The sequence below is a fragment of the Stegodyphus dumicola genome, chromosome 1, assembly GCF_044657685.1.
Source record: "Stegodyphus dumicola isolate Sdum_Otavi_A_Nest chromosome 1, ASM4465768v1".
NCBI lineage: Eukaryota > Metazoa > Arthropoda > Arachnida > Araneae > Eresidae > Stegodyphus > Stegodyphus dumicola.
The window spans coordinates 58,406,017-58,425,435 of NC_140768.1; the positions used below are offsets into that span (position 1 = coordinate 58,406,017).

Genomic DNA, 19,419 nt, shown 5'->3' on the forward strand with positions numbered 1-19,419 from the left:
GTTGTTAGTTGGTATTTATTGATTCAACTATGGCGTATGAAAGCAGGCGAGCATTAGGATTTTCCATGTACGAGTATATTCTAGTATTTGATCGAAAGATTATAAAAGTTTCCTGAAATATTTTCATATCACACCCACACCCCATCCCCCGAAATACACTCTTTTGGAAAACAATCGAAGCACCATGAAAGAAGTGGTTGTTTTTGATGAAATTGAATATGTGTATAGCTCATAAACAGATAATAAAATGATTAAAATATCAAGATCATAGTATCTGTTCATGGTTCACAATCACCCATTGAGTGTTCAAATTAGTAGTTGGTCGAATCTCCCCTGGCGACAAAGCATGCTTGAATTCATGGAGGTAAGGAATGGTAGAGGTTCCTAATGTCATCCTGCGAGCCTTTCTGGCAGGCATGCATCAGTTGTCGTTCCAGGTCTGCGATATTTTGTCGTGCCCGAATCTGATGGCCTATCATGTCCCAGACATTCTCGATTGATGAAAGGTCTGGTGACCTTGCTGGCCAAGAAAGAGTATGAACCGCACAGAGACAGTCCAGAGATATGCGAGCGGTATAAGGCCTGGCATTATCTTGCTGGAAAATGGCCCCAGGATGACATGCCATGAAGGGTCATGCAACCGGCCGCAGGATGGTATCAGCATATCGTTGAGCTCTTAAAGATGGATCGAGGATGACTAAAGATGAACTGCTGTCATAAGAAATAGCGCACCACACCATCACACCAGGGGTTATGGCTGTATGTCTTTGTAAAACAAAGAATGATTGGGACCGCTGGCCCCGTCGTCTCTAGACACGAGCATAGTGGTTGTCTGCTTCAAGAGTAAAGCGGAATTCGTCGCTGAACTCTATACAATGTAAGTCATCATAATCGGCTGCGACACCACTCCAGACGATTCCGCCGATGTTGTGGGGCCAAAGGCAAACATCGTAAAGGCCTCTGTGAGCGTAACCTCACCTCAGACATGCGCCGTGAGATGGTGGACGGTACCACGGGAGGTATAGACGTGGTTGTAGTGCGTTGAATAGTCGAATACCGTTGGGGTGGTTTGAGCCTGGCGAGCAATCATCTTATCTTGCCTCGTATTTGTGCTCCTTGGTCTTCCAGAGCCTTAATTTTGTCGGCAATTTCCTTGTAGAAACTGTTGCTGCCAACATCTTTGCACAGCAGTGTCTGCACGCTGCAGGTCGCGGCTTATTGCTCGGTATGACACCCTGCAATGCTACCACGTTCGAAGTCTTTTAGTTCTAGTTTAGTTTCCGCCTTTGTTACTGGTTTTATACTTTGCGAATTGCGCACTAGAAATGCGCGCTATGATTGCAATTCCTGTTCACTTGCCTTGGAACGTTGCTCATTTGCATGTTGGATCAAGATGTTTTTGCATACCGAATTTCGTCACGATCGCAAAAGTCCTTCTTGGTGCTTCGATTTTTTTACAAAAGAGTGTATCTTACGGATCTTTTTGCTCTATGTTGAAAGGTATCATATTTAAATTTCAGAGAAACCACCTGAAATCAAAGCACACGTATGCAAACTCTTTCACTAATGAATTAATATATATATATATCACTCGTAATTGCTATCACTTTATGTCAATGTTCTATTCCCCCACGGGGGTTGACTCAGGCGAATGCCTGGGAAGTGCTGGTTAGGATCTGTACCTAGGCAGTATCAACCACGGGGGTATATAAACACTCTTCACAGCAGGTCTGAGTGCTTGGGACAGAGTAAGGCTCGGCAGGGACCGTACTGGTACTGCCTTGTCTGCCCTTGCGCTGTGGGGTCGAAACATGGTTGATTGATCACGGTGGGGCGTCACTAATCTCATTTGGCGCCATAATGGTCGCATTAGGTCGGGAGCCGTCTCGCTCCATACAGCGTTGTCAATTTTCATGTATATCACCAAGGAAGGTGAAATTTACCCAGCTATTACTTCTGTGTTATATTGTGAGTGTTGTTTCTTACATCATTTCTGCTTTTTAATTGTTATCGTTTCTCTTATTAAATTTTATGTGTTATTTAATATGATATAAGAACTCTTATGTTGGGGTCTGTAAATTGACTTAAAATTATTTTTTGCTGTAAATTAATGGCGATTGCTTTTTCGGCTTGTGCCATTTTGTTTAATCATTGCTTTCATAGGAATGATATTATTTCGAATAACGTAGGAAAAATTCTGTTATATATAAGAGATACTAAGCTGTTGCATATGCGTTTTTCTATTTCGGAGTTGCGCAATAGAAAAACTCAATTATTGAAAGCTTCCTTTTATTTAGGACGAATTTCTTAGTGTTCACGTCAGAACAAGTTAGTTTCGGTAATCGATTTGCAGATACAGTTCGAAAAATAAAATATAACGAAACACTTCATTCTGAAAGAGTTCCGGAGGTTTCCTCTTTCCAATTCTTCTGATTAAACGGAAGCGACGAAGTTCAGGAAGCCCAATACAGTTTCCTTCCGAAATAGTTTAGATCGTATTCATCGATTTGTTATTCCCGAGTCACTCATTAAATCGTTATCGACTAATCGTTTCTAGTTCTTGGAGTTCGTTCTGAATATTGATAACCGATAGAGGTGTGAGTTCGCCTGTGTTTCCCTGAAAACGTTTCTGCATATCAGGTGTGCATTGTTGAATGGAATAAAATACCATTTGTAAATGAGAAAAGTGTTGACTCTTTTAAAACCATTTATTTTACACGTATATATATTTATTTATAATTTTACTTTAGAAAGTAATAAAGCACATGAATCTGGAACTAGATAATGCGCTGAAAGCTGAAATAAAGTAAATTAAATAGAAGAAGTTTGAAAAAAAAATAAGGTACTAAATCCGTATTCTTTCTGAAACAGCAAGAAATAAAGTACCGTAGAGTGAACCATGAGATGGAAAACAAAGCAACACTCCTTCTGAAGAAAAACGATACTGTGGCATAAATAAATACAGTAGAGCACAAAAATGAAAAAAACCTGATGTTATGTTTTCTTAACATATTTTCAATGGATTCGGTGCCGCTAGACGTACAACAATAGCCTTGTCTCTTAATCATCAAATGAACAATTTAGTGCAGTCAAAGTATTTCTTAAATGAGTAACTAACGAACTAATTAAGTTATATAAACTATGTAAATAATCCATTGGATAAGCCAAAACCCATAAATCTCTTATCTTCAGATCTATATAAATATATATTTATCAAACATTTTCCAAAAATAAACGTTTTGTAAATACAGCAATATTTTCCTTCCTGGAATATAAGAAACCACTGAATTTTATACAGTGAAAGACTGAGATATTTTACGATATTCAAGAAGATTCAGTATTGAAACCTGCTGTTTATTTAGCCTTAACTAATTTTATTTCTGAGAGATTGGTTTGGATTGAAAGCACTGGAGGGCTATCTGCTTTAAGGGAAGGATGCCTTCATAGAGGACTGTCTAAGAGAAATTGGCTCATATACATGTTACAAATGGGAAAAACCATGTAATAAACGATCCATGCAGTTAGCCCGTTTGCCAGGATGCGACCCCCCTAATCTAACTTTTAAATATTTCGACAGCTAATGGACATATATGTTTGACAGAAATTGCAACAAGTGTAATCACCTGCAGCTACTGTTTCAGTCTTTTTCCTAGTCTATAAATAAAGAGAGCTTCCAAATTATTAACATGTAACAATGCTCAATGATTGTTTTAGGTTTACGTAATTAGCTTTATGAAAATAGATTGACGCATTAGAAAACTCTATAGATTACTTAAAACATATTTCTTATTAATAAGGGTCTACTAATAGCATTACTGATGGTGCTATAATAATAATTAAAAATCCATAAGGTAATAGTATAAGGTATTTCTCCCGCCTTCTTAGCATCCCTTGGTGATGTAATGGTCAGCACACACGGCGTGTATTCGAGAGGTCCCAGCGAGGGCATTGCTCATTTTTCACGTCTCTCAACATCAAAAATCGTAATGTTTCTACAATGGTGCTCGAACTAAAAGGTGGTGAATGATGATTCTTCACCACCAGGATTCGGCGATTGCGTCCCCTAATCCCCAATCAGCCTTTAAAAGGAGGAGTATATAAGTTATTTCTCCCACCTTCTTAGCAAGCTTCGTGGTGTAATAGACAGCAGGCTTAACGCATATTTGAGAGGTACGAAGTTCGAGTCCCTTCGAGGGCATTGCTCATTTTTCACGCTTTCTGCTTCCGCAATAGCCTAATGTCTCTACAATATAATAACAGAGACTTAGCTGAACAAATCGTCAATTCGGAATGAGATGACATCTCTTGATTATAACAATTTATATCTTCAATTAAAAGAAATGAGAAAGAAAACAACTTGGAATTATAATAATATAAGTATCATTCCAATAATTAAAATCTGCATTCAAATGATTACATTAAATCATTTAAAATATTTATAAAAATGGACAATTTTCATGTAGATTGCAAAATTTGGTATTTTAGACCCTTAAGACTTTTATGACGAGATTAAATGATATTTATTAAAATGTAAACCTTTCAAACAGTAAATATACTTTTCGATAAAAAATAAACCTGTTTCTTGCTGCAACATTTTAATGGCATTAATTAAATCCAGAAAATCTTTTTTCAAATGACAATTTGGCAAGTCTTGTTGTACCGAAAATTAAATTTTTGTTTAAAAATTTTTAATTCTTTCAAATTTGAAATACTTTTCTAAATTTAGTTAGCAAGCGTCTGCCATTCCTTAATTCAAAAGTAAATTAAATTCATTAATCGAAACAAATTGAAATGAGAAACTAACATACTGTTAAATTAAGAAATTACTAAACTTTATATGCTCTAAATTGGTTTAAAGTGTGTGAATAAATAAAAAAGAATAAAATGTTTTTAGCAATATATTGCTGTAAAACCTTCATTGATTACATCACCATTCAAATGAAGTTCAACAGCATAATCAACCAATAAATAGATCATATAACTGTAGATTTAATTTAATAGATTTAATAAACTATAGATTTAACTATAGATTTAATTCCATTATTGGATAATCAGCAGTCAGTCAGCAGAGCTTATTTTATTCCATATACATTTAATACTTATAAGGTATTTCTCCCGCCCTTCTTAGCATGCCTTCGTGGTGTGGTGGTCCGCACGCTCGACGCGTATTCGAGAGGTCTGTGGTCTGAGCCCCGGCGAGGGCACAGCTCATTTTTCATCTCTTCGGTTTAAAAACATAACCTAATATCTCTACATATTTAATTAAATTTTCATTAAGATAAGATCATTTCACTTTTTGTTGTTGTGACTTATCTCCCTTGTCTGACAGTAACATCAAAACAAGCCCACGAAATTCATCGCGGCAAGGTGTGAAAGATTGAGCCTGTCATTGGCAAGAGCCTTGATCACTATAAAGATGTCAGTATGACTTTGCTCAGTTCCTCCCTCAACTCTGATGGAGAGCACCTCCGTGGTTCTCTAACCCCTCTATAATTACCATAACATTTCGAGGGGACTTTCGGTTCGCCGATATTTAGAGTACCCCCATGATTCACGGAAACTATACATTTACAAATATCCATGCCTTCTCCGGGATTCGAACCGGGGCCCTTTGGTATCGCAGAAGGCTTCCCTAACCACTAATATACCGTCTGGGCGGCTAAAATGCAGTTAACCTTATTTAAAAAATACATTGAATTGGAGCATGATTTAATATTTTGATCGACAGCACAAATCAATAAATCATTACTTTTAGTTTTAAGAGGTTCAATATGTGAAAGAATGATATAATTTCCAAAGAAATGGTACATATTATAGACATCTGTTTTATTAATTAATTTTAACATCAAATTTCTAGTAGTAAAGTATATCGTCTTTCATTTTCCAATGAATCTTCACACATTTTCAGAGAGGTCTTTCGGATGTAGAAAGAAATATACGAGGGAAATTATAAACGCAATTTCAGATTTCGAATTCCTATTTTGTCTATTTCATTACATTTAGGAAAAGGTTCACGTAGGCAGCATTATTACTTATAGTTCGAAAAGTCGAGATTTATTTGTCAGAAGCTTTCGATTTGCGATTACACATTCTGTGCCACCACATATTATTTTACCATTTCTGTATTGCAATCATCTTTTATCTTGCTAAGAGATGACATTACTTTTAAAATCACATAAATGCATTTGGAAACCAAGAACGCCCTATAAAAGCATATTTCAGAAAAATTATTTTAAGTCTGTGAACCAAATGCATAGATCGAAAAGGCAGATAAATTTCAAATCAGAAGAAAGGTAATGGTATTACAATTGGATCAGCCTGAGAAAAGCTATACATAAGAGTCATCCCATCTATCAATATCTTTTTAAATTGCGGAGCAGTTCTATTAAAAACACCTAGGGAAAAAACTCAGGTCAAAGCGGCATTAACATTAGACGACAAATATAATCTATGGAACAGGAAAATGATAGATGTAATCATACATATAATCTGGAAAAATATTTCAACAGAAAGGCAAGTAAAACTATGCAGAATTTCAATTTGGTCTAAATTACGTATTTGGAAAAGAAAAAAAAAAAAAAAAAAAAAAAAAAAAAAAAAAAAAAAAAAAAGCACAAATTTGGATTATATCGATTTTAAAAGAAAATTGTGCATTTCGATCGTTAGGTACGATGCACATTTATATAACGAAATCCTTACTGAAAGGATCACTCGAAGACGCATTTTAAACAATGCTGCACTAAGATAAGTGCCTTAACTTGCTCCTGTTTCTGTAATAAAAACATAGATTGCATCTTTGATATCGTTGTTATTTTCATTTCATGTCGCCAATATATTTTTGCTGGATCAAATACATTACTGGTCATTAAAATTACTATACGAAAAAGGAGAGTAGATAGAAAAACTCTATTTGTTGAAAATTTAAGGTATAATGAAAGGAAACGATGATTAAATTTGCAGATGGCTTGAGGTACACAGCGATAAGAATTCCGTAGACAGAGCTGTTATCTGTAACAGCAAGAAGGGATGTAACCTGGCTGGGCATCGAGTTAAAATGAGCTTTAGAGGCAGATATTGGAACTTCATTCCATGCGTCTTCATCTCTGTTCCAGAATTCATCAATCGTAATGGCTGGAGAGTGGTGGCTTACCAATGATCAGATGTTCGCAATGGTTGAAAGATGTGGGGCACGTGCTGGCAAGGACAACAGTCGAACACATTTTGTATCGAAAAAGGTCAGGATAGTACGGTAACATGCGGTCATTCATTATTTCGTTGATAGATGACGTCACACAGGTCTCGAAAATGGGTCACATTCATAGACTTTAACACGCCAGAAATATTACGGAGACTGCCTCTTTTTGCTAAGAAGATGTAACTGGGACGTGTGCTCAATGGCATCCCATACCACTACTCTAGGTGCTGGGCCCGGAAGACTTTGACAAATCCAAGCTGGCAACGTTCATTCTCCTCCATGCTTTCTCATGGGATTTATTTGAAAAGAAGAGGTGGTTCCATTACTGTGTCCAGTGTCATCGTGAGCCGCACAACTGTAAACGCGCATATTTTTGCTATAGCATTAAGGGAAGCTGCAGCAATGATCGACTTGCTAATAATCCGTAGTGCTGCAAGCTTCATTGTAGTTGTTAGACACTAGCCACTAGCACACTAGTCAAGTTTCTGACTAATGCTATTTGACATGGGTGATCTTTCGCACAATGGCGGAAAGACAACCTGTCTGTCTTCTAGGGCAAACACTACTTAAGCACATATGGTATGCTCAAGTAGTTTGGGGCTGCTGAGATCCTGAATGATGTTCAGTATGGCTCATCTAGACCCATCGATTACATTTCGCCTGGAAATCATAGGGTGCTGTCCGGCATGAGCAGCAAAGTCGCTGAACGATAAGCCGCAGTCTCGATAGGGTACGATCTTGCTGTGATCGAATTCAGACACTTGCTGATAGGAGCTCCTTTTTCCTACACGAGGCATAACACTACCTATACACAAAACAACCAACGTTCAAATGCGATTTCCAAATGAGAAACTTGCTCTACAGTCTCCCCACTCATACACATTGTAGATTACATTACTCATATCTGCTTTGTGCATATGAGCTGGAATGATAATGATTTGTATATCCCAGAGTATAGTATCTTTCAAGGAAATTTGACGTTTGTTGTATGCTTCAGAGTTTAGCAACTTTAATCCCCTTTAGTGAGTGTTGTATTACCTAGCAGTTTGTAGACAGCATACTCTAATAGCGATAGTGTATTCTGACAGATGTGTTGAGAAATATGGTGTTTTGCCAAATTTTCAAATTAAGGAGGTTTACAAATTTAGCTTTTGTTTTTAACTTTAGACGTTTTCTAAATAGTATTTTCTACAATGAAAATATTAAAATCACAAAATAAATAAACCGATAAACTATTCTTTAAGTTGATTTGAGATTTTACAGCAGCTGTAACAGCTTCATATGGCTATTAACTAAGTAAAATTTGATTTAAGGTTAGATTCCATTAATTTGTTTTTATATAACAAACGAAGTTCGCTGAAACGTCTTCTTAAATACCTCTTTTAATTATTTTGTTATTGGATTATAAGTATTATGTGGGTTTTTTAATTTTGAAAATAAAGAATGACTAGATAATAGAAATATATTTGACGACAACCAGTCTTACGTTGGCTCCGAAAAATTACTGGCCACCACAATGAATCATAAGGTATTGAAGATGTAGAGGGACTATGTTAAGCCGTGAATTTTTTTTTTTCGTCATTAGAAGTAACTTTTTGCGTATATAGCTTAGAATATGCACTACGTATTCTAAATAATGGACTGATTCAAAACAGTTTCTTAAACGCTTTTCTTTCGCGGACAAAACTTTTAATCTAGGTATATACAAGCGTAAATATGTAAATATATAAAATAACTATACAAATAGAATATTAACTATTAATATCATATATGCTCAAGTACTGCCTGCCTTCTGATTATAAAAATGTAAGGAATATTGTTGACTCGATTAATTTTTAGACTATGTAAAAATATAGCTTATGTAGGAAATATTACCAATATCATACAGAATTACTGTGCGAGTACTGAATATTAATAAAAAATAAAAATAAAATTTTTAAAAATGAATGAATGAACTAGGTAAACTTCATTGGGAATTAACAGCGTGGGGAAGGCGTGCCTACAAATCATTCGCAAATGTTTCGATGTGAATAGGAATAGGTGGACATGAAAATGATTTACTACAAGAAAAAAGTGATGCTCCTGATCACAATAGATAAGACAGTAAAATCAATATTTCTACTAAAGATGACTGATCGAAAACCAACTACTGTTATTCATGTGGTCAAAAGTGTGGGTGTGAGTTCATTTGAGGTGATGGGAACAGTAAAATCTGTTTTAAACAATCAGTTTAAAATAATTGTTAAATAATTGTTGCTAAATGCATGTGATTTATGTTCTGTTTGAAGAAAAAAATGGACATTCATTTTAGGAATTTTAAATTTAAAAGGATAGTTGTTTTAGAGAGCGTTCACTCTGATTTTTATATCTTTATTCTTCATTCGCATTCTACCAAGAATACGGAGAGGTGTTAGATCAGATCACAACGAGAAAAGAAGTTTGAATGCTATGTTTGTCTGCAGTGCTTTATAAGGTGATTTTTAAGTATATTTAAATATTCTAAATGAATTCAAACATTCAAAATGGTTTAATATTTATACCGTTGCCGAAAATTATTAGGGTAAAAAGTAAAGCAAATACAAATTACAAAATGAGTTCCAAAAAACTTTCGCATATTGACATAATGATTTGTGGGTGCAAGAAGGAGTAAGAAATATTTTTACTTTTACATTTCATATTTTTGAATTAAATAATAGATTTGTGTTGTAAAAGTAAAAAGGAAACTTGAGCAATGAAAAACTGAAAATGCGCAGAAAACGTAACGCTAGGTATATCAGTTAATAGAATTCTAAACTTGTATAGTTAACTAACAAAGGCCTTATTAATAAATTTCTTGTATAAAGTTTTATTGGTATTTTTTCATGTGAAATATGTTCTGAAAGGTTTAGAAAATGAAGATGAATAACTGCATGGGGTTCCTTATATTATGAAATTGTTTAATTGATTATCAAACTATAAAATTCTGTTAACTGCTAGAAGTAACATCAATTTCCTACTCATTTCTAGTTTTTGAATGGTAAAGTTTCCTTCATATTTATTAACAAATGTTTCTTACTTAATTAAAAAATGTAAAATTAAAATATTCTTCTATCCTTTCTGCGCTCACAAATCATCAGGCAATTTTTAAAACTTGAAAAATGCATGTCTGCGATATTCTGCGATGTTATCATCATGCGATGATTTGTAAGCGCTTTATTTTTTACCACTACAGTTTTCACGATGATGTTTTTAAACTGCAATATTTTTCAATCTTTTTATTTTAGACGCCGCTAATCTGTACTGTGATGTTTTAGAACTACAATTTTTCGCTTTTTGACATTTTGTATGATATCGTTTAGGCTTTGCGTTGCTTTCTCCACGTCGTTTTCATCTGCGATGTTTTTGCCACAATGCTTTCACCTGTAACCGCAAAAATGATTTAGACTGATTTTCGTTTTTGTCTCTAAATAATATAAATTATGTTTTTACTATTATAATTTGTGCGACAGAGTTTTTTTCAAACATAAATGCGTTGCTGTTTTCGATTAAAACCGAAATATTAGTAGTTTCAGTTTTCTTGTAGAATTTCTTGTTTGCTTTTCTTTCCTTAGCCTTTTATGTAAAAGACCAAACTTTTCTCAACGTAGAAAATGTTTGAAAGCTAGAATAAGAGAAAAAATACATCGCTATTCTTTCACATACGCAAATTTCGCTATTTGCTTGAGGGCTTCTACAGTTTTTGATTGTCGTTGTCAGTGTCGATTCAGTTACACAATAAATTAACGCAGAAAAGTGTTTTCTTCTCTTTTGCGGAATTTAAATGGTAATTTTACTCCATTTTAATCATAAAATGAAGAAATGAAGGCAGATTTTACTACAATTTTTAACTGACTCTTAAGGGAAAAATCTGTGCTTGTTCTAACCTCGGATTGGAAAAAAAGAAAAAGAAGTAAAGGAAATATCAGGCTTAGCTTTTTAAAAACAGTATTTTCTTAAAATAGTTAACTTATTCCACTCATTGAGGAAATTTCAGCGTATTTTTTAAATATAAAATAAGTTTGAAGAATCTGTCTATTTTTTTTAATCTTACCTTTTAAATGAAGACAAAAGTATGAAATATTTTATGAATTTCTAATCCAATTCCTAATCACAAACAGTTAATTGTATCAGAGATAGTGAAATTCGTTACTGTCAGTCACCATCTAGATATGTTCCAAAGTAAACCAAGTTCCAAATTGTGAACCATTTCGTAACGTACCCGGATGTAAAAAACAGCAAAATAACTCAGATGTAAAAACTGTCACGCGACTTTCGTATATATTACATTCGTATATAAATTAATTTTAAATTAAAAGGTATAACACTGAATTTTTGCGAAAAGTCTTAAATACGTCAACTTTCTAAATTCTGGAGGAAATTCTGTTTATATATTGTTGAGTTATTGTATAAATGCTGTATGTTGTAATAAAAATGTATTAGGAATGCATTCATGGAGGTTATATGCATGTCATATTGAACTATATATATTTCCTGCGGTTTTTTTTAAACTTGTAAATTTTCAATTATTTATACCAGAAGCAGTCAAAATGTTCGCGGAATTTTGTTGTAACGCTTTATTACCTCAGTATAGGTAGACATTTACTTAATCACCCTTCAAAGTAAGCTCCTTCAGAAAACCACACTTACTACACCGCCTCTGCCATCGCTGGAAACAACGATAAAAGTCTTTTGTGGTATCTTCCGAAGTTCAGCTGTAGTAGCGTTGGATTTGATGTCTTCTCTTCCGTGTAAAAACGCACAAATCCGATGTTCGAACAAAATCTCCAGCTACGTTGCTTGTAATGAAACACGGTAGTAAATATATACAATGATAGTAAAAAAAAATAATTAATTATTTGTGCTGATAAAGGGTTACAAAGAAAGTGAGAGAATTTTATAATTGTCCTCCCTACATATATATACACAAAGTTTTACTTTAAAAGAACATAGTAGAGCACGACTATTGCATTATTAAATGCTTTATTTTTACTAATATTAAATAAATGAAATAAAAGGTAAAAGTTAATAATTCAGATGGAAATAAATCTCGTGGTGAAAGCAAGTCCAACAGTTCTGCAGGATTCATTGACGATGATGACTAACACACAGTCCTCAATAAATATATTCAAGGGCCCGTCTGCCCTTTTATGGCTAACTATAGAGAAGCATCTTGGAGGATCTGTAGGCCATCTGCCTATTTATTCCATTTCAAAATATCCGCTCTCCGCTTCGACGCGTCTCGTCTCCAGCACTTCAACGCTCGTCTGCTGCTTTGCAAGCTGCGTTACGTCATGGCTCTGCTAAGTTGAAGTAGAAGTAAATGGAGTGGAAGAATCTAACTCTACATGTAATGTAATGATAGCACAACATATTTGAATAGTCGATGATATATTTTAGAATGACGAATTTGTAGATACTATTTTGCAGAAATCCAACTGAGGAATAAATGTTTCATTCAGGTTAGTAGCATATTCCAATCCTGTATGACTAATAAATGTAATATTAGCAAAATTTTGAAGGCACTGATGTAGGAAGACTATGACGTAGAAATGTATAAATGCTGATAGCGTAGATAGTTGATGCTTAGAACGTCCATCCATTTTGATGAAAAATAAGCAGTTGACCGGATTAAATTCCATTATTTATTTAAATTCACTTGAGGCCTCAATCACTTGGCACTCTACTCGTGCCTATTAAGAACATTTACAATTTTGATACTATGGTGGTAGACGCTAACATAGCAGCACATAGATGATTGCAGCAAAGCGTCTTAACAAGATGAATATTTAAGGCAGAAGAGAAAGAGTGTCGCAGTAATAATGCAGAGGAAGAGGAGGCAGAATCAAACATTTCAGCTTTAAGTTTTGGTTTACAATTTGGTGATCGGTCAAGAGGCATCTGCATTAAGGGTTACGTAAAATCGCATGATTAATTTGAATGACAGAGATTAGACTTATGGCGCTTTTCTAAGACAGAATGAGTAAGTCCCTAAATTAAATAAGAAATAAAACAGGTTACAGCCAATTAAATTTAGAAGTTTTCTTTCATATTTTTTATCTTACATAATATACATATATAATATAAATTCTATAGATACTTGATAAATCTTTACGGCATATATAGAATGATAGAGCTGAATAAATTCAAAAGATATAATTTACAGGCACACGTGTAACAAAAATGGCACGTTAATTTATTCTCGGGCATTAATAATACATATCATTTTGAATGCGATGAGCACCCCATAATTTTTTCGTATCATATCACATATTTTAGACAATGGGTGACATAGAGAAGAGTGATGCAAGCAGTACATCTTGGCACAGCGAGAAAGTAGTCAAATTAATTGCGCATTTCAGAAAAGGGATACTTAATAGAGTTGATTTCTTTGTTTAAATTTTGAATGATGATTGGACAAGAAATGTCCGAAGTGCTAGTCTTGCATAATGACGTAATGAGGTTTAATTTTCAGATGATGCAAACTGGAAGAGGATATGGCCAGCCCAATTAAAATGAGGAATTAAAAGGACTATTGATAAATTAAAGTTAGTAGTTTTCTTTCTATTTCATTTCTTATATATAAATATATACATATATATATATATATTATTTTTCATATATATCTAATATAGATTTAAAATTTTTGTTACTGAAAACATAATTCCGGAAAACGTCCGAGATTTTTACTTTTGTTACGAATAGTATGAGTCAAAAAGCGAATTATGGGTTTGTTGAAATGTTTTCAACAAAGTATTGAAATTTTGGAATATCAGAATAAAACCATAAAAGGACGTTCGGAATTAAATTATAAATCAAAACAAAGAGAACTACATTAAATTAGCATTAAATGTAAAATACCATTTTTAAGACATTAATTAGTTTTGAAATAAGAGAATAAAAATTTTAAATCAATTTGTCAATGAAATTAAATATTTTAGCAACAAAAACGTGATTACGTGTTTTATGTGCTGCATATTTTAACAAAAGGCAGATTCATTTAATTCTTGTTGTTGATAAATATTAATTAGTTCTGCTTTTCCTTTTGATGTTTGTATTTTTAAGTGAATATTATGAAAAATACTTATAAAAATTGTTTTTGAATTTTAAGGAGTGTAATTGAAATTGTTTTTGACACTTAAGGAGGAAAATTCTATACAGGTATAACAAATCCAAAAAAGCATAAATAAAATAAATAAATCAACACGTTCCTTCTAGATTTCTTACTTAAAAAAGAATGAAAAAATTTACTAAAACCCTTTTGATAATTTGCATGCTTGCAAAATTAAGCTTATTTCTCGAGCATTTTTCGTTTGTCCCATTCCAGTTAAAAAATTTAAACACAGAGCAGTAGAAACGCTAAAACACTAAGATATCCCAAGACTATTCAACGCTTTGATAAAGAGAACGTCTTAGATTTAATTCCTTAATATAGGTTCTGAAAGATCATTAGGAGTGTGAGCATTTTAAAATTAATTAATTTATTTTTAAATAGAATTCACTCTTTAGTATACAATTTTCTAGACTTACACGGGATGAAGCAGGAAAAAGAATAAGTGTTTAAAGGATCTGGTACTGTCTCTTATTTCCACGAAATTGTTCAATAAATAGGGTTTGGAAACTGAGGAGTTTTGTTATGAATGAAAAAACAATAAAAAGTTAGAATGACAAGTTCAGGGTGAAACAATAACAAAATTAATCTTTCAAAAGTGATGGAATTAAAATGAAGTAAATTATAGCACGAAATAAATTGAAATAAATAAAAAACGTGTCGTGATGAGCGAAGGGACGGCTGAAAGAAAGTTTTCACTAACGAATTTCTTCATTTGGTAAAATTTCAGACACCTTTCTCAAGAGGCAATATACCGCTAGCGCCACAATTCCTTTATCACTTAATCTGGAACACATATATTTCTTTTACCAAAATACAGACATCTCGTCGAGTTTAGGTAAAAAAGATTGAAATACATTACAGGCGGGAAAAGAAGTTCTATTTCCACCGCAGTCATTCGCTAGATATCATCGAGGTCTTGAGAGTTTGTTGATTCTATAGATTTCAAATATTTTTTGGCTTAGCAGGGTTTGGACTCCCTTTTCTCATTGTTCAGATAATATTCTTCAACAGTAAATAAGTTTTCATGAAATAGATTTTAGAATTTTGTATTTCATAGAATTTTAAGAAGTTGCATTTAAAATTTAAAAGAAGGAAAAGAATTGAAGTAAATGAAAGAAACACAAATATTTGAAAAGAAATAAATTTTGATATATAAATCGGAATGAGAATACATAACTACAGGAAAAATGTTTTCATTTTAAATTTAGGAGTGGAATTAATTTGTATTGCAGTTAGAATGCTTAATGTTTAGACTCATAATTATAGGGGAAGAAATTAAGCAAACCGACGACGACCAAAAGAGATAGAGGAAAAAAAAAAAAGACTAAACGGATTCAGATTTTAAGGTTGTACCAGAGGGTTTGTTATGCTTTCTCTGAAATCGTAGTTAACTAATCTAGTATTGAATGCTTTCCTAGTAACACAACTTTTGTTGTATTTTTAATTTTATTAGTAAACATCACCTTCTTCGCGCTCATGCCACATAAAACTCAACGATAAAATTACGGAAATTTTAAATGATTTTTAATTCCTGATAGATTGTTAATTTCGCTATGCATTGTTTCTATTTTATCAGTTTTTTTTTCTCAGTTCATTATATCAACGTTCAGCTTTTCTAATAAGATGACTTACGCAGCTGTTGCCTACCCTTTTACTTGGAGAAAACTACGTTATCTCCGCTTATCAAAGTTTCTACTTTAAAAAAGCTTACGATAAGACATGGATGTACGACGTTTTGCTTCATCTTTGCGCCAGTGGCTTACGCGACAACCTAACAATTTTCATCTGAAGGCTAAAACGTTGCAAGTTAGAATTGGCTTCGTTTTTTTTAATAACTTAGAACAAGAAAAAATGTGCGCCGCAATGGTGCGTTTTAAGTGCTACTTCAGCCTAAATATAAAATCTATGTTAAGGGATTTTGCTTCTATTGTTACAGAATCATTGTATGTTGATGATCAGATCAGGTGTCAAGGTGCATATATGAGGTAAGGGGGCAGGCAATTAACAGGTCTCTTAATAGATAGTGTTAAAGAAAAATAGATCTATGTTTTCAAAACAGAAGACTGTTTGCATGCACTTTTGCAGAAAGCGAAATATCTGTGCTGAGTCCGAGCCATGAAAGATACCTTGAAGAATCATTAATTCTAGCTGTGTCCGAAATGAAATTCCTAATAGGGGTATTCGATTGGAAGTTTAGCTTTCTTCCACATATACCCGAGGAAGAAATATTTCAGAACTTTAAATCTTCTCAAAGCAATTGCTAACACCTCTTGGGGTGCAGAGTGTGGATCATTACCCCACATTAATAAAGCACACATCCGCTCTAAACTAGAAAATGGCGCTGTAGTTTTTGGATTGGCACGGTCTTCTGTATTATTAAAACTGGATCTGATTCATCACCAAGCTCTGAAAATTTGTGTTGGAGCCTTTGGAACATCTCTTGTGCAGAGTCTGTATGTCCCTTGCTTAGAACAGTCGCGTCAGTTAAAAATCTCTTCATCACTGTTTTCGTATAATATCGCAACCTAACCATCCTTGTCTCTGTACTCTTGACGAAGTTATAGCCTTTTATTTGCAGCACTGCCTCTCTGCATTCCTCCATTCCCGCAAGAACTCAGCCTTGATTGAAAATTACTCTGTGTTTGATGTGAAGACTTCTGAAGTAAGGCATCATGATATCCCACCTTGGGATAATACAGAAAATCGGTTCCTAAATGCCATCAACCATTTCATAAGAGAAGTACGAACGAGTTAGTGTATAGGCAACCTTTTCACAAGCAGGGAAATGAATACATAATTTACATCCCGACATGCACAGGTGGCTCAGAAAAGGCTTGTCTTGTGGAAGCATCATCTGCGATTGGAGGTAATGTGGCGGAAAGATGGCTGCATGACGCTTGTTCCATATTTAATCCGGAAGTAACTGAGGTGTATTATGCTCTGAAATGTTTAACTATGCTTAGTCATAAAAAGGCTGTAATTTATGATGATTCGCTTAGGGCACTAAAAGCTTTTCAATGTTTCTCTAATACTTAGAGTCCTATGGCGACAGAAGCTCTACGAATTCATTTTACCTTAATGAGCCAAGGGTAACGGATCTCTAACTGCTGGGTTTCGGGACACGAAGGGTTGAAACGTAATGAGGTGCCAGACTTCACAGTAAAGCTTGTCGTGGTACTGCCCAGTCAGGTTTTTCCTTTGAGAGAAATTAAAGGGATTATCAAAAGCAAAATCCTGAGTATATGGCAATCACAGTGGAATGTATAAGTAAGTAATAAATTGAGAAGCATAATGCCTAGAATAATTGGAAAGAGTAAATCATTTTAACTTATCTGAGAATCGCTCACTTCCGAGTTATGCACAATTACCTCTTAAAAGTGGAGGGTTCAAATTGTAATATTACTCTCTCGGTATGATACATTTTATTAAAATGCCCACATTTTGGTAGATGTTGTGTGAAAGTTTTCGGTTGTTATGTTACCTCTCTTGACGTTTAACTGGAAAATATTAATCTTCATTATTCCTTAATCTGAATGGTGTTAAAGCGTTTTACTGAATGATCAGGTTTCGAGAAATTAGTTGGTTTTATATTTCATTTGATCTTGTGAATTTTACGGGTGCCTACATCATGGTATTAATACCCAACATTTCATTATTTAGCGGCTTTTATAATTATGTTGCTTCACATTTTTCTCATTACATAATACATTTTCATCAACATCTTTTAGCTGATTTTATAATTTCATACTAAGTTTAAACGAGATAACAGATTTACCATCTGTTTGCCTCACTGTTGCCTTACAGGTCATACGCCAAAGCATCCAGCAACCAGCCATAAAATACAGGCGTTTGATTTGTATTTCCTATATGTTCAAGGCCGTAATCATAATCATTTCTTTGCTGGAACACTAACACTGTAAAATTCTAACAGCTTTTCTTTATAATCATTTGGTAGCCCTTATGGAAGCTTTGTTTTTCTCTTTTCACTAAGTCTATATCTCGTCATGAAAAGATCGATCCACTTTTGTTGGCTTAAAATTGTTGGACTGTAATATAACATTTTATCGCTTCATTTCCTACTATAAATTGTATAATTTTATGTAACAAAGTTTCCTATAGTTTCGTTGCTCCGTTGCGTAATTCAGCATTTTACTGTAAATAAATTCTCCAGTTTTGGGTCCTCGAAACGCTCTCCGCTCTGGATTTGTCTTTCTCTGTGCATCTTTTTTATTCCCTTAGTACCTAATCAAAGTATGTTCAACAATAAACTGTTTAATTATAGGTTTCACTCCATTAAATTCATCGAATTTTAAAACAATTAATTTAAGTTTTTCTATGTAGCTACGCATTATTTCTTTGTTCCATAGTTCTAAAACTTTGTTCTCATAGTACAATCACATCAAAAGTAACTTCTAACTGCGAATCATCAATCCTAAATAAAGAACAGAAGACGAGAAAGCCACGAATTACGTGTAGAAAGCGTCGTGTCTGAATCAATATCTTTGTAAAGAACCAGGGGCACCTCACATGAATGAGTCTTGACAGTAGTTCACAGGAAGGACATCAGAGGAAGGAAGGAGAAGGGACGAACGAAAGATCTTGATTTCTAAATCAGAATCTAACATGATCAGAAGATAAGTCTACAACGAGAAGGAACGTAAATATTAGAAATAAGGTGAAATCACATGTTAGGAAAGTTTCTTAAGTATGATAACAAGTGCCATGTCCGGGTAGTTTACCGAAAAATCTACAATACATTTGGAATAATAAATGCAATGGAAATTAAAATGGATGAAATGCAAAGAAATGGAATGTTGTTGGAATTGCTATCTGCATTGTCTGTTATAGCTTGCAAGTAGTAACCAAACTTGCCAGCTATAACTTGCGAGTAAAACACTGAAAATGAAAAATATTCAAGGGAATACAGTTTTTTAATAAATTAGTCCTGAGACGGGAAAACTATATACAACAGAGAAAAGGGGAAATTATGCAAGTGTTTGTAAAATGTTTAGAGACTAGCTTGAAAAGTTGAGCGGGGGAAATACGTAAAGAAATACAGAAATGCCTCCTATGGAACATTTTGAAGTTAATTAAA

General features: G+C 33.9%; 1 protein-coding gene across 3 annotated transcripts in view; it reads left to right on the plus strand.

Moving 5' to 3' along the window:
* The window catches only part of LOC118181916 (metabotropic glutamate receptor 1-like), a 574,264-nt gene that overhangs the window by 201,307 nt on the left and 353,538 nt on the right, over positions 1 to 19,419 (plus strand). For 2 of the 3 annotated variants that reach the window (XM_085815122.1, XM_085815124.1), the window contains one exon: positions 13,686 to 13,758. The exons of the other annotated variant lie outside the window; for it this stretch is intronic. The gene's annotated coding sequence lies outside the window, so the exon portion shown is untranslated. The remainder of the gene's footprint in view (positions 1 to 13,685; positions 13,759 to 19,419) is intronic. 3 annotated transcript variants of the gene reach the window in all.